This window comes from Pan troglodytes, chromosome 11 (assembly GCF_028858775.2).
Source record: "Pan troglodytes isolate AG18354 chromosome 11, NHGRI_mPanTro3-v2.0_pri, whole genome shotgun sequence".
NCBI lineage: Eukaryota > Metazoa > Chordata > Mammalia > Primates > Hominidae > Pan > Pan troglodytes.
Genome location: NC_072409.2, coordinates 13841342 through 13856777, shown reverse-complemented (window position 1 = coordinate 13856777; position 15436 = coordinate 13841342). Strand labels below are relative to the sequence as shown.

Below are 15436 nucleotides of genomic sequence, written 5' to 3'. Positions count from 1 at the left end.
TCAATGGAAGTATCGTGGTCTTCCTGAGTGTCCGTGGCGGCCGCCATGAGGGCGCGGCGGCGGCGTCCGCTCGGCTGAGTCGGTCGTCGCCGGCTCCGCGGCCTCTCGGCGACTACTCGTAGCTCCTTCCTTCTGCGTCTGGCCATGAAGTCCAAATTATGAATGGCAGAACCTTGGTTAACCACCAAGAGATTGTTTCCACTTTCATTTTAAAGATGGACAAACTGAATGAAGCTCAAAGAAAGGAAGAGGCAGGAGTCATCAGACCAATAGAGAAGAAAATAAAATATCCCAGTCCTCCATTTCTTCCACTAAACCACGTATCTTGAGGACAGGAAAAGGCAAAGCCTCTTTTGAGATGTTCTCAACACCATTTCCCATATGTTTATTCAAATAGACGCTCTCAAAGATGACTGCAGATTTTGAGGCTGAAGGGGTAAGTTTAGTTCTTCAGTGTAAAACAAAAGACAGCAAATCTAGTGGCCACATGATCACTAGAATCATTTCTGCCTTATTTGTTTTTAAGAACCTTTCAATGAATGTCTGATGCAAAGTGAAAGCCCGGTGACCATTCTCAAGGAGAGGGACTTGTATCCATTTTAGAAAATCAGGAGCATGCAGAAAATGTTTCAAATTCCTTTTTAAACTTACAGAGGTTAAAACAAAAAACAAGAGCCCAAGATCTCTGGTTCTCATCTGTCAGATCCTTGATACAGACATTCCCTATGGCAAGGGAAAGAGTTTAATTCAACTAAATAGGAATAATGAAATCACAGTCAAATGAAGTCCATATTATCTGGGACTAAGAAGCAAAGTTCCTGAGAGTGGAGAAAGAATGAGAGCAACTAAGAACATCCTTGGATACAATTTCCAGTTATGCCTTCAACTCCTGGAGGTGGAAAGAATTCATAGTTCAGGAAAAAACTCAAGGATTGGAAACTAAAATAAAATATTCCAGAAACCAGGTTTTAAAAATCCAATTCTACAAACACTCATGGAGTGTCTCCTATGAGCTAGGCACTATGCTGGCTATGTTGACATAAAATAATATTATGTGATCCTTGCCCTAGAAGTACTCATCATCTGCTGACCTCCAACCTTATTTCTCACCACTCCATACTAACTCACGAGCAGTGCACATACACCAAACAGAGAAATGACAGTATGATGTTATGAGTACTGTAACTAAAGTGGGTAAGAAAAGTGTTAGAGAAACAAAGATGAAGAAGCAATTCATTAGAACAGACTGAGGTGCCAGAGAGGGCATTACATTTGGGCTGAACCTTGAAGTTCCACAGGCAGACAAGTAGGAAAGGTATTTCAAGACCTGAAGGAAGAAGGAGAAGGAATAAAGACGATCTCAAAAGATTTTGTAATGCCAATGCTATGTAAAAGAGTAATATGACTGGCTGTGGGGGGAAAAAAAAAGACTACAGAGTGTGCTTTAAGAAAAAAAAAAAAAATGCGGTGGCTCACGCCTGCAATCCCAGCACTCTGGGAGGCCAAGGCGGGTGGATTACCTGAGGTCAGAAGTTCAAAACCAGCCTGGCCAACATGGTGAAACCCCATCTCTACTAAAAATACAAAAATTAGCCAGGCATGGTGGCACACGCCTGTAATTCCAGCTACTCGGGAGGCTGAGGCAGGAGAATTGCTTGAGCCCCGGAGACGGAGGTTGCAGTGAGCAGAGATCACGCCACTGCACTCTAGCCTGGCCGACAGAGCGAGACTCTGTCTCAAAACAAATAAACAAACAAAAAAGACTGGCCAGGTGTGGTGGCTCACACCTGTAATCCCAACACTTCGGGAGGCCAAGGTGGGTGGATCACAAGGTCAGGAGATCGAGACCATCCCGGCGAACACAGTGAAACCCCATCTCTACTAAAAATACAAAAGATTAGCCGGGCGTCATGGTGGGCGCCTGTAGTCCCAGCTACTCGGGAGGCTGAAGCAGGAGAATGGCGTGAACCCGGGAGGCGGAGCTTGCAAGTGAGCCTAGATGGTGCCACTGCACTCCAGCCTGGGCGACAGAGGGAGACTCTGTGTCAAAAAAAAAAAAAGAAGAAAAAAAAAGACTATATATAGACTATATATATAAAGCATATATAGAGTATGCTTACATAGGCTCAGCAAGGTGGCTCACACCTGTAATCCCAGTACTTTGGGAGGCAGAGGTGTGTGGATCGTTTGAGCCCAGGAGTTCAAGGCCAGCTTTGGAAACATAGGGAGACCTGTCTCTATAAAAAAAAAATTAGCCAGTATGGTGGCACACGCCTGAAGCCCAAGCTATCCTAGCTGAGGTGGGAGGGTTGCTTGAGCCTGAGAGGTTGCAGTGAACTGTGATCACGCCACTGCACTCCAGCCTGGGTGACACAGCAAGACCCTGTCTCAAAAAAAAAAGAACAGCCTTGTGTTAACAACCAAATGCAATATATGTACTTTTAGATCCTGATTTGAACCAAACAATTGTAAAAAGACATTTTTGGGACAATCCAGGAAATTTAAATATGTGTAAGACATTTAATTAGGTAAGTTTCCTACCTGCGAACTGAGGAACCTGGAAAAGGTGAGCTTTTCCTCCATTTAAAATTTCTCACAATTCCCCAGTCAAGATTTTATCCATGAATTTTTAAAGTATCCCCATCAAGAACAGATTATAATATGAATAAATAAGTCCTTTTTGAATGAAAACAAAGGAATCAGATACAGAGCATATAAATATAAACGCAGTCAACTATTTTGTCTCCTGAGAGGTCTAAACAAGTTGGGACTTATTCATCACATTTGGCACCCGTGACTGTTTACCTTCTTCTCAAGACCCAGATTGGCCCAGAGATTAATGCAAATAAATACTCTAGCCCTGAACACAGCAACAGCTCAAACTGCTGTTAAGCAACATGTGAAGCTGAAGTAAAAAAAGATCAAAGTTGTACAAAGCAAGTCTCAAACTTGGGGGCAGAGTAAAGTGACAGGCTTTCTCCTTTGGTGCTCCTATAAAGGTAGACCACTTGAAGGTTAGTTTTTCCAAGCCAACTCTGGTTTCAGCCCTGACTTCTCTGGTTGTTTCATTTGTTCATACATCCATCTACCTGACCTAGAGACAACGTCAGATGATATAGGAAAAGACTTCTATCTAAAAAGAACTCAGTTCTATGTGAGAATTCTGGGAAAAGGCAAGATAAAATGCCCCCATTAAGTGTGGCATGATCTCATTGAGTCCCATCAGTGGTTCCCAGGAACCTATGGTATAAAGGCCCACACTCCTAAGGCCCTCCCTCTATAACCCAGCTCTTCCTGACTTCTCCAGCTTCATTTCCCACCACTCCTCTTAAGTACCCATTACTCCAGCCATGCTGACCCACTTACTTATAGTGCAAATATTATACTAAGCTATTCCATTTGCCTGGAATAACTCTTTTCACTATTTCCTTATAGTTTCCACTCCCACTTACTAATTTTACTGGACTCAATTTAAAAATCACCTCCTCTGTAAAATATTTTAAGACTCCATTCTCCCAGACTTAAACTCAAAGTCAAATTGCACCCTTCTTCCCTTCTGCCTGGATCCCTAAAATATACTACGACATTACTCATCACGTAGTATTTTTATTTTACAATTCTATCCTTTCTTATTAATCTCATGTACTCCAAAGAGTCAAGCCCAGGGCTGTCTTCAGTTTAGTATTTAAAAGGCTTTCATAATACATTAAAGCAATTAGATGGCTCCTCGAGAGGTGTGTGTGTTGTGTGGGTGGGATACAGTTCTTCTGTTGAATTCCTTAATAGTGCATTCATATTCTTCTTCATTTTCACATTTTCTAACTCTTTCATCTTACCTCACGACAGGTTTTTTCCCCTAGACAAACTCTACTTCAGAGTCTCCCATGTTTCAGGCCCTGTGTTAAATATACATTTTCTGATTTAGAAGCCTACCTGAGACTAAATCTTCCAACAATGAAGGGCTGGTACTGGTAGTCAAAGGTTCCTGATCAATATGTCATTTGCTGGGTTCCTGCATCAGTGTAGAACCACCTGTTGCTGACGATCTTTTGATTAACATATATAACATATGTATCCGTCACTGGATTCCGAAATATGAGACCAAGGACTGTGCCCCATATTTTTGCCAACCAGTGTATCTCCAGTGCTTGAATATTTGTTGACTGAAGAAAGGAAAGAAAGGAGTTGCTTCAGAAAGCAGCAACATAGGAAAGGGGGAAAAAAAACCTTCAGGAATACAAATAGACCACCTTAGGCCAGCCATTCCCGCAAAGCCGAAACCAGTTTTCCCAGTCCCAATTCCAACTCCAGTAAATCTTACCCATACACAGAGCTCTCCTCTAATTGAGGGATTGGCTGTAATAAATCTGACAAGATCAGTTGCAAATCAGCAAGTGGCAATCCTACCTGCACCAGTTCTATCCCTTTCCACTCTACTAAAAATTGAACTCTCTAAGGATAGGCATAGGTAAAAGAAAGGACAATGAGGGCTTACGCAGTCTTTCTTTAGGGTAGAACTTGGCTCCTGATGGCAAAGGAATCCATTTTTATCAAACAAGAAATAACGCACATAATCCCAATCTGAGTCAACTACACTCAGCAACTGAGCCTTATCCTAGGTCCTGGAGTCAGGAACTGCTCCCCTGAATCTCACATCCTGATATCCAACTGCCTCCTGGGCATCTCCACCTAGATGTATCCATCATAAGCACCTCAGACAAGTCCAAACTTGTCTTCCTTTAAAAATCTGTTCCTCTCTCTGGCCCCCCTGTTCAGTGAAAGGCATCAATCACCCAAGCCAAAAACCTGGCACTCTTTCCATGGCTCCTTCCTCCTCTCTTCCACATACAACCTGTCATAAATCCTGTCTTTTCTACCCCCTCAAAAGTAGCTGAATCAGCTACCCTGAAGAGGTATTTACTAAACAAAGATGGGATAATTTGAGCATCACTTAAAAATTATTAAATAGGGCACAGTGGCTCACACCTGTAATCCCCGCACTTTGGGACGCTGAGGCGGGTAGATCGTTTGAATCCAGGAGTTCAAGACCAGCCTGGGCAATATGGCAAAACCCCGTCTCTACCAAAAATACAAAAAATTAGCTGGGTGTGGTGGTGCACGCCTGTGGTCCCAGCAATTAAGGAGGCTGAGATGGGAGGATTGCTTCTTGAGCCCCGGGAGGCAGAGGTTGCAGTGAGCAGAGATCGTGTCACTGCATTCCAGCCTGAGTGACAGAGCAAGACCCTGTCTCAAAAAAAAATTTTTTTTAAATGAAAAAAATATTAAGGGGAAAAATCAGTATTTATCTTGCCTTTCCTAGATGAATTATATTACAGGGTAATAAACAGCTATGGACAAATTTCTTTATAGAAGCATTCCAGAGGATAAACAAACAAGAAATACTGGAATTAGAATAACACCGTGAAATAATAGATCCTAGATACCAATCATCAAACGCTGCTAACCATTACAAAAAGAAAGAACAAGACAGTACATATCTTCTGATGGAAGAACTCAACACCCCCATGAAGTAGTCTTGCCAAAAATGTTGGATCTGAAGGCTTGAAGTTGACTAAGTCTCTATATCCATCTTCTAAAATAAAAGAACTACAAAGTTCAGAATAACACATTCATCTACATTACAAGGATGTAATCGGCAATATCTGGGTGTGGTAAATTCAGCAAGACAAACCACCAACGTCTCAACTTAGAGGGGGAAAAAAGATGGAGGAGAAAATCTACAGATTAGGAAAACTAACCTGGGCAACAAAGTGAGATCCATCTTTACAAAAAATTTGCCAGGTGTGGTGATGCATGTGCCTGTAGTCCTAGCTACTTGAGAGGCGTGAGTATCACTTGAGCCAGGAGTTCTAGGCTACACTGAGCTGTGATCATGCCACTGCATTCCAGCCACTCCAGCTTGGGTGACAGAGCAAGAGTGAGAGCCTGTCTCTTAAAAACAAAAAACCCTCGCATCACTGCACTCCAGCCTGGGCAACAGAGCACGACTCTGCCTCAAAAAACAAAAACAAAAGAACACCAAATAAACAAACAAACCCCACACTTTTAAAGGATAAGGATACATACTGGAATATTAACAAATGAAATAATGATACTTAAGATTTGCTTCAAAATAAAATGGAAAATGAATGGGTGGAAGTATGAGTAGGACAGGGTTAGCCCTTCGATGATGGTTGTTGAGGCTGGGTACATGGCTTCATTATACTACTTTGTATTTCTATTTTTGTTTTATAAAAATTAAAGCACACAAACAAATCTTGAATCCATCTATTTGTTTCTGTCATCACTCTCACAGTCTTGACCACCACTATCTCCCATCTGGCTTATTTCAGTAGCTTCCTTTATGGGTATGTCTTGCTTGCTCCTTGCTTTTTCCTTTCTCTTTTTCTGCATCACCTTCCTGCAATCCATTCTCCATCCTGGCTGCTAAGACTCAAAACCATGCCAGTTCTACTTAAAACCTTTCACGGCCTTCAGAATAAAGCACCTTCCCAACCTCATAAGAGCCTTCCTCTCCCTTCTCCCTTCTCATATTCCCAATGCTCTCAGCAAATAGTGCTATTTGCAGTTTCCCAAATGCGCCTTTGCATGTAGTGTTACTTCTGCCTGGCTAGTTTCCATGAATTATTTAATGATCAGCAAATTCAGGCATGACATCTTCTATGAAATCTTCTCCTACTCTTCCCTGCCCTAAAGGTTCCAATTCTATGAATGTCCACCATTTCATCCCTTTGTGTGCCTGCCTCCATGTGTCCATGGGTCTGTGAATATTCCAAGAACAAGGGACCAGGGTTTGCTTCATTTCTGTATTCCTGGAATCTATCACAGAACACAGCAAAAATGGGTACTTGATATATGTCTGATGGATTAAAAAAAAAAGGCCTAGGCTTCCAAGAAATCCATAATTCTATAGAAAGAGCTAAATAAAATAAGGGGCAGCCTGGAATTATATACTTTGTAGTCAGACAAACTTGGTATCAAATAGCAACTATACAACATGCATTAATTTTGTAAACTTGGGCAAGGCACTTCAATTCTCCTAAGTCTGTTAAATGGGAACAGTGATTCTTCAGGGTTATTGATTAAATAAGTATACAGTTCAAACTAACTAAAATTATCTTTAATAACACAACTCTATGTTCATGTGACAGTGAGGTAATTTAACAAACTCCAAGAACACAGGGTATGTGCCATCACCCGCTGGCAGCTTGTCTGACCCCAAAGGCCATGGGCACCTCCCTGTCAATAGGAACTTGATAAACTGAGGAAAGGGGATATTGCTTCCCTGCTACTTTCTAAGTTCCTGCTCCCTTTCTGTGTATATTCACTCATCTTTCTCTTTGGTGAATCCTGAAATATTATTCAATCCTGGGCTTTGGAACTCAGGTTTTTGTTAGTTTAACCTTTAAATATGTTGAGTAAAGGGAACGGGTATCAGAGATTGGGATACATACTCCAGCACAAGGGACAATAAAACTTGATGCTGCTCCTGGACATCCTGGAACTGCAACTCAGGCCCCATTCTCTCAAGCTCAGGACTTTTTATTTTTTCTTTTATAGAAAGATAGAATAAGCTGGGCATGGTGGCATATCCCTACGGTCCCAGCCACTCACGAGGCTGAGGCAGAAAGGTCACTTGAGCCTAGGAGTTCTGGGCTATAGTACACTATGCCAATCCGGTGTTCCACACTAAGTTCAGCTTCAATATGGTGATCTCCCAGTAGCAGGGGACCACCAGGTTGCCTAAGGCAGGATGAACTGGCCTGGGTCAGAAATGGAGCAGGTCAAAACTCCCATACTGATCAGAAGTGGGATTGTGCCTGTCAGTAGCCACTGGATTCCAGCCTGGGCAACACAGTGAGACCCCATCTCTTTAAAATTAATAGGAAGATAGAATAAAAGAGAGGTTCAGCAAAGAAATTCTAGGGTTAAATCGAGATTCAAATTTTGGATCCTGTAAATTTACTAGCTATGTGACTTTAGGTAAATTGCATAACTTGTCTCAATTTCCTCATCTATAAAATAGGTTGTTAGCATTACCTACCCCATGGAGTCTCTGTGAGAACTGAAAGAGATAATCTTATGAAAAATGTTCAACACAATGCCTGGCAAACAGTAAATTTTCAATAAACTTAGTTAATATTACTTAGAATAATGTTTTTCATGAAATAATATCTGGGTGGGCACGGTGGCCAACACCTACAATCCCAGCACTTTGGCAGTCTAAGTTAGGATGATCGCTTGAGGCCAGGAGTTCAAGACCAACCTGGGCAACATAGCGTAACCCTGTCTCTACAAAAATAAACAAATAAATAAGCAAGCAAGCAAGCCAGCCAGCCATGGTGGCAGACAACTGTAGTCCCAGTTACTTGGGAGGCTGAAGCATGAGGATTGCTTGAGCCCAGGAGGTTGAGGCTACAGTGAGCCGTGATCACGCCATCGTACTCCAGCCTAGGAGACAGTCTCAAAAAAATAAATAAAAATAATAATTTCGTGCTTAGGAGGAAAAATGACAACCAGAAAACAAAATTTAAAAAAGAAAAAAGCACTTTTTAGATTTTATTTTTATTTTACGTTTCAGGGTACATGTGCAGGTTTGTTACACAGGTAAATGTGTGCCATGGTGATTTGCTGCATGTATCAACCCATCCCCCAGGTATTAAGCCCAGCATATCTTAGCTATTTTTCCTGATGCTCTCCCTCCCCCGCCCCCAACAGGCCCCAGTGTGTGTTGTTCCCCTCCCTGTGTCTGTGTGTTCACGTTGTTTAGCTCCTACTTATAAATGAGAACATGCAGTGTTTGGTTTTCTGTTCCTATGTTAGTTTGCTGAGGATAATGGTTTCCAGCTCCATCCAAAGGAGCTGCAAAGGACATAATCCTATTCTTTTTTATGGCTACAGAGTATTCCATGGTGTATATATACCACATTTTCTTTATCCAGTCTATCATTCATGGGCATTTGGGTTGATTCTATGTCTTTGTTATTGTGAATAGTGCTGCAATGAACAAATGTGTGCATGTAACTTTATAATAGAATCATTTATATTCCTTTGGGTATATACCCAGTAATGGAATTGCTGGGTCAAAGGGTATTATTTCTGGTTCTAGGTCTTTGAGGAATCCACACACTGTCTTCCACAACGGTTGAACTAACTGACATTCCCACCAACAGTATAAAAGCATTCCTATTTCTCTGCAGCCTCACCAGCATATGTTGTTTCTTGACTTTTTAATAATCACCATTCTGACTGGTGTGAGATGGTATCTCATTATGGATTTGATTTGCATTTCTCTAATAATCAGTGATGTTGAGCTTTTTCTCCTATGTTTGTTGGCTACATAAATGTCTTATTTTGAGAAGTGTCTGTTCATGTCCTTTGCCCACTTTTTTAATGTGTTTTTTTCCTTTTAAATTTGATTAAGTTCCTTGTAGATTCTGGATATTACATCTTTGTCGGATGGATTGTGAAAATTTTCTCCCATTCTATAGGTTGTCTGTTCACTCTGATGATAGTTTCTATTGCTGTCCTATTTGTCAACTTTTGCTTTTGTTGCAATTGCCTTTGGTGTCTTCATCATGGAATCTCTGTCTGTGCCTATGTCCTGAATGGTCCTGCCTAGGTTTTCATCTAGGGTTTTTATGGTTTTGGATTTTACATTTAAGTCTTCAGTCCATCTTGAGTTGATTTTTGTCTATGATGTAAGGAAGGGGTCCAGTTTCAATTTTCTGCATATGACTGGTCAGTTCTCCCAGCACCATTTATTAAATAGGGAAACCTTTCCCCACTGCTTGATTTTCTCAGGTTTATTGAAGATCAGATGGTTGTAGATGTGCAGCCTTATTTCTGAGTTCTCTATCCTGTTCCATTGGTCTATGTGTCTGTTTTTGTACCAGTACCATGCTGTTTTGCTTACTGTGGCCTTACAGTCTAGTTTGAAGTCAGGTAGCCTGATGACACCAACTTTGTTCTTTTTGCTTAGGATTGTCTTGGGTATATTGGCTCTTTCTTGGTTCCATATGAATTTTAAAACAGTTTTTCCTAATTCTTTGAAGAATGTCAATGGTAGTTTAATGGGAATAGCATTGAATCTATAAATAACTTTAGGTGGTATGGCCATTTTGATAATATTGATTCTTCCTATCCATGAGCAAGGGATGTTTTTCAATTTGTTTGTGTCCTCTCTGATTTACTTGAGCAGTGGTTTGTAGCTCTCCTTGAAGAGGTCCTTCACTTCCCTTGTTAGCTGTATTCCTAGGTATTTTATTCTCTTCATAGTAATTGTGAATGGGAACTCATTCATGACTTGGCTCTCTGGTTATCTGTTGTTGGTGTATAGGAATGCTTGTGATTTTTGCACATTGATTTTGTATCCTGAGACTGCTGAAGTTGCTTATCAGCTTAAGAAGCTTTTGGGCAGAAATGATGGGGTTTTTATAGGATCATGTCATCTGCAAACAGACAATTTGACTTCCTCTCTTCCTATTTGAATACCTTTCTTTCTTTCTCTTGACTGATTTCCTGGCCAGACCTTCCAATACCACGTTGAAAAGGAGTGGTGAGAGAAGGCATCCCGGTCTTTTGTCAGTTTTCAAGGGAAATGTTTCCAGCTTTTGCCCATTCAGTATATGATATTGGCTGTGGGTTTCTCGTATATGGCTCTTATTATTTTGAGATATATTCCTTCAATGCCTAGTTTATTGAGAGTTTTTAACATGAAGGGATGTTGAATTTTACAGAAGGCCTTTTCTGCATCTTTTGAGATAATCTGTGGTTTCTGTCTTTAGTTTTGTTTATGTGATGAATTACGTTTATTGATTTGTGTAGGTTAAACCAGCCTTGCATCCTGGGGATGAAGCCAAAGTGCTCGTGATGGATAAGCTTTTTGATGTACTTCTAGATTCAGTTTGCCAGTATTTTATTGAGGATTTTTGCATTGACGTTCATCAGGGATACTGGCCTGAAGTTTTCTTTTTTTGTTGTATCTCTGCCAGGTTTTGGTATCAGGATGATGCTGGCCTCATAAAATGAGTTAGGGAGGAGTTCCTCCTTTTCAATTGTTTGGAATAGTTTCAGAAGAAATGGTACCAGCTCCTCTTTGTACCTCTGGTAGAATTCAGCTGTAAATCTGTCTGGTCCTCGGCTTTTTTTGGTTGGAAGGCTATTTATTACTGCCTGAATTTCAGAACTCATTATCGGTCTATTCAGGGATTCAACTTCTTCCTGGCTCATTCTTGGGAGGGTGTATGTGTCCAGGAATTTATCCATTTCTAGATTTTCTAGTTTACTTGCATAGAGGTGTTTATAATTGTATATTTCAAGAGTTCAATACACCAAGCTGAGTGGAGAGGTGCTTTTGACCCCAAATAACTTTCCTTTCTGAATCTCAGGTTGGAGTGCTATTTGAGGATACTACCTGGAAGTATCCTTTTCCTGACCCATTCAGTAGTTTAGCCTTCTTCAAAACTTACTGTGCGGAAGGAGGAGGCAGGTATAGTGGGCTTTGGAGTTAAACATGTTCAGTGTCCCACAGTAAGATACAGTAAGTTTCTTTTATCTCTGTGAGCCTCCACTTCCCTTACTAAAAAAAAAAAAAAATTGGGATCAGGCCATTTTGGTTGAGAATGTATGTAAAATACTTCTCATTATCACTAAAGTACTTATCATAGGTCCAGCAAACCTAGCAGTAGTTATTATTTTCCTTACTTCCAGAACCGTGAGTCACGTTCTCCACAAGAATCTCTGTTTTCAAGCCCATTAGTGAGACAGAGTGCTTGCTCAGACATCCGTAGGGAAGAGATCCCCCAGAGTAGCCACCAAAGACTACTCTCCAGTCTTTGCTCCAAAATTAGAGACAATTTAAGGCTGGGCACAGTGGTTCACACCTCTGATCCTAACACTTTGGGAGGCTAAGGCAAGAAGATTGCTTGAGGCCAGAAGTTTGAGACCAGCCTGGGCAATATAGTGAGACACTCACTTCTACAAAATTAAAAATTAAAAGAAAAAAAATCAGCTGGGCATGGTGGCACATGCCTGTAGTCCTAGCTATTTGGGGGGCTGAGGTGGGAGGATCACTTGAGCCTAGGAGGTCGAGGCTCCAGTGAGCCGTGATTACACCACTGTGCTCCAGGCCTGCACAACAGAGTGAGACCCTGTCTTAGAGAGAGAGAGAGAGAGAGAGAGAGAGAGAGAGAATGAGAGAGAATGAGAGAGAATGAGAGAGAATGAGAGAGAATGAGAGAGAATGAGAGAGAATTCAGCATTCAGAGCAGGTCAACACTGAGCAATTCCCATTCTGTGCTAAGCTGGGGATGGGTAGGTCAAGATGAATGAGTCAAGATCTTATCCTTGAAGAGCTCAAGCCAGCAAGCCAGTGTAAGGGATAATGATATCTATCTTAGAAGAGGGGCAAAATACAAGGTGTGCTCAGAGAAGAGGTGCTTGTCTTAGCTGGGGTGCCAGTAGCTCACCACTATTTTCTTGGAACCTAATATGTATCTGATGAATATCTGGAAGGGTTTCCCAGAGAAAGTGATAGCTGAGCTGTGCAGCTATACTGTTTAGCTCCTTGTGTCCCAGAACCTTGTGCTTTTTGATAAGGTTTCCAAATAAAACTAAACAAGGAATTTAAAGCAGATGTCAAGTAACAAAGGATAGGTTTCCACTGCTGACTTGAACCACTCTTCTCTTCTGCCCCTCACTCTCATAGTCCACCCAGATTCCCAGGAGCAACCTTCATTTGGAACAAAAGACAAGACTTATGCAGACCCTCCATAGAACTGACCCTGGGCTCAGATGTGTAAGGACAAATCAGTGTGGAAAGCAGAGAAAAAAACAGTTCCAGGACTGAGAGGAGACCAATGACTTCTAGAAAATGCTTTCCTGGGACTTCTTCAAGCATCCCTTCTTGACAAGCCTGCTTGGACAGATACCCCAGCATCTCTTCAGGACTTAAATAGCACTGCACCTAAAGGGAAGAGTACCAGGAACATAAGCAGGGGGAACTCACATCTGAGCACTATGCAAAGGAACCTCATAGATACTCCCCTCTTCTCAGTTACTTAACTGGGTTAGCAGATGGGCCAGTTGCAAATCACACCAATCTAAGAATTTGCCTGCCAAGGAATTATACCCTTAAAAATGATCCAATTTCAGTTACAACTCTTGTACTGTGGGTAAGGTAAACCCCCATATATCCTATCAATGTCAATGCAAAGTAGTAGTTTGGGTTTTTCTTTCTTTCTTTCTTTTCTTTCTTTCTTTCTTTCACATCTTCCATCACACAACCATTATACAAATTGGTACAACATTTTGAGAGGTTATTTTTGGCATTATTTATTAAAGCCAAGCCCATGCTTTAAAATGCCCATGCCATTTAATATAGCAGTTCTAATTCTAGGAATGTACCTTACAGAAGTACTTGTGCAGGAGTGAGAAGATATTCATGGCAGTACTGTATATAGTAGCTAAATAAATTTTAAAATTCAAAGCCAGGAGTGGTGGCTTATACCTGTAATCCCAGCCTTTGGGAGGCTGAAGAGGAAGGATTGCTTGAGGCCGGGAGTTTGAGACCAGCCTGGCCAACATGGTGAGACCCTATCTCTACAAAAAATTTAAAATTTAGCTGGATGTGGTGGCACATACCTGTAGTCCCATCTATTTGGGAGCTGACACGGAAGGACCAATTAAGCCCAGAAGTTTGATGCTGCAGTGAGCTAAGAAGGTGCTACTGCACTCCAGCATGGGCAAGAGAGCAAGACCCTGTCTCTAAAATAAAATTAAAATTAAAATTAAGGCCTGGTGTGGTGGCTCACACCTATAATACCACCACTTTTGAAGGCCAAGGTGGGCAGATTGCTTGAGCCCAGGAGTTTGAGACCAGCCTGGGCAACATGACAAGACCGTCTCTAAAAAAATAAATAAAAATAAAAAACACAAAAATTAGCCAGGCATGGTGCCACACACCTGTAGTCCAAGCTACTAGGGAGGCTGAGGTGGGAGGATCGCTTGAGCCTGGGAGGTTGAGGCTGCACTGAGCCGTGAGCAAGCCACTTGCACTCCAGCCTGGGTGGACAGGGCAAGATTCTATCTCAAACAAAACAAAAAATAAATAAGTAAATAAAAATTAAAAGAAAAGTTCAAACTTTGCAATCAATAGGGGGATGGCTAATAAATCTGTATAATACAAAGAACATTACTGGCATAAAGAAGTCTATAATATCTTGTTAATGAAAAGAATCAGTTTGATCTCATTTACAAAAACATATATTTAAAAGTATATAAAAGTTTACAGATGGACTTCTGCCACTCTAGCCAAGATGGAGTAATGGGGACCAGATTTGGTCACCTGGCTGGGGCAACTACAGAGCTGGACAAACCATATAAAACAATGATTTTCAGGTACTGGACCTCAGGCGGCCAAAGACAGTGACTCCAGAGAAAGAGGAAACAAACAAGGGAAGTCCTACAAATACCCACCGAAGCCCTGAGTTTCCAGCCTAGAGCACAGGAAGGGAGAACCCAGGTAGAGCTCAACAGTCCCAGGAGTTGAGGATTAGAAGCTGGGAGTCCAGGAGGCCAGGGCAGCTGGAGTTCACAAAGAAGAGGGCTAGCAGGGAGAGGGCTATGCAGAGAGAGCACAGCTGAGATCTGCAGAGGGGTCCTCCAAGTCTTCAGCTGAGGACTGATCAGTGCACATATACGAGAAAAATTACCCAAAGCCAGGGAAAAAATCATCCCAAAGGAGTAGAGGGAACAATTCTGGGGCTCCATAGGGCCAAGAATAGTTTCTGTCTCCACCAGCCAGAATGAAAAACTTTCAAAGTTAGAGAATTTATTTCCTGAAAGTCCTAATTAGCATTTATATATCCCCCAACAACTAGCCCTCGGGTATTCTAAGAGCACTGATTCACTTATCAGATTAGCTGTTTGTCCTATTCAATCTATAAATGATAGAATCTAAGACAGGTGGTGATGGCAGGTTTGTGGCATGAGAGATGGATAAGTCAGCAGGAGCCAGAGAGGCAAGTCCAACGGGTTGAGAGAATAGATCCTAAAAATATACTCTGCCTTAGGCTCCTCTTGACATAGACAAAAGTCACCACCATATGCAAAAATTCCCTTTGTAAATCAGCTTGGCACAAAAATGACTGTAAAGATAATATCATCATAACCCCTCCTCAATGAACTGGCTACCACACTGAAATTTTCTCTTTTTTTGTTGGTGCTTTTCAAGTCTCTGCAACTCTGCCCAAACAGACCTTCCCATTTACCATGTCCTTCTTCTTTGCAAGAGACACTCAAATGCATTAAAGACAATCCTTGCAAGCCTATTCCTGGAAAAATGGCTCTTCACAATCTTATTTGCCCTTGTGGTCCCAGTGATATAACTGGATTCAAAGCCTGGTATTGCTCT

At 41.5% G+C, this 15436-nt stretch overlaps 1 protein-coding gene across 7 annotated transcripts in view; it reads right to left on the bottom strand.

The window, feature by feature from the left end:
- NR6A1 (nuclear receptor subfamily 6 group A member 1) overlaps nt 1-15436 on the bottom strand; it is a 244616-nt gene that overhangs the window by 76696 nt on the left and 152484 nt on the right.